Genomic DNA, 513 nt, shown 5'->3' on the forward strand with positions numbered 1-513 from the left:
GGAGAGGAGTGGTGTGTGGGGGGGGGTTGTGACATGCAGCTCGTATCAATAGTGAGCAGTGGCACTTGGGGGGGTTGTGACACGCAGCTCGTATCGATAGTGAGCAGTGGCACTTGGGGAGTTGTGACACATGGTTTATAGCGTGTCTTGGTGGTGTTTGCAGTGAAGGGGTTTGTCTAGTCATAGCTCAGTTATTTGAGCCCACCCTGCAAATAAAGAACAAGGTTCTCTGTAGAGGGCAGAAGTTGGTGTTTTCCGGAGAGTTCATTCTACCTGCCGCTGAGTCCCGCTGTGGGGGCGGGGCAGCCCAGCCCACCTGGCTGGGTTCGTGTTCTGCCGGTGTGGCCCGAAGCGAGCCCTGATGTCTCAGCCCAGGCTTTCCCGTTACTGCGCTGGCCCTTGTGCAGCCAGTCGAGGGGCTTGGAGGCTGAGGACTGGGTGGCAGGGCGGGGCAGGCACGTCAGCGGGACCTCCCCATTGCCCCGCTGGGCTGCGGGACCTCTGGCGCCGGTT

Source organism: Buceros rhinoceros, unplaced genomic scaffold (genome assembly GCF_000710305.1).
Source record: "Buceros rhinoceros silvestris isolate BGI_N320 unplaced genomic scaffold, ASM71030v1 scaffold24816, whole genome shotgun sequence".
NCBI classification, from domain to species: domain Eukaryota; kingdom Metazoa; phylum Chordata; class Aves; order Bucerotiformes; family Bucerotidae; genus Buceros; species Buceros rhinoceros.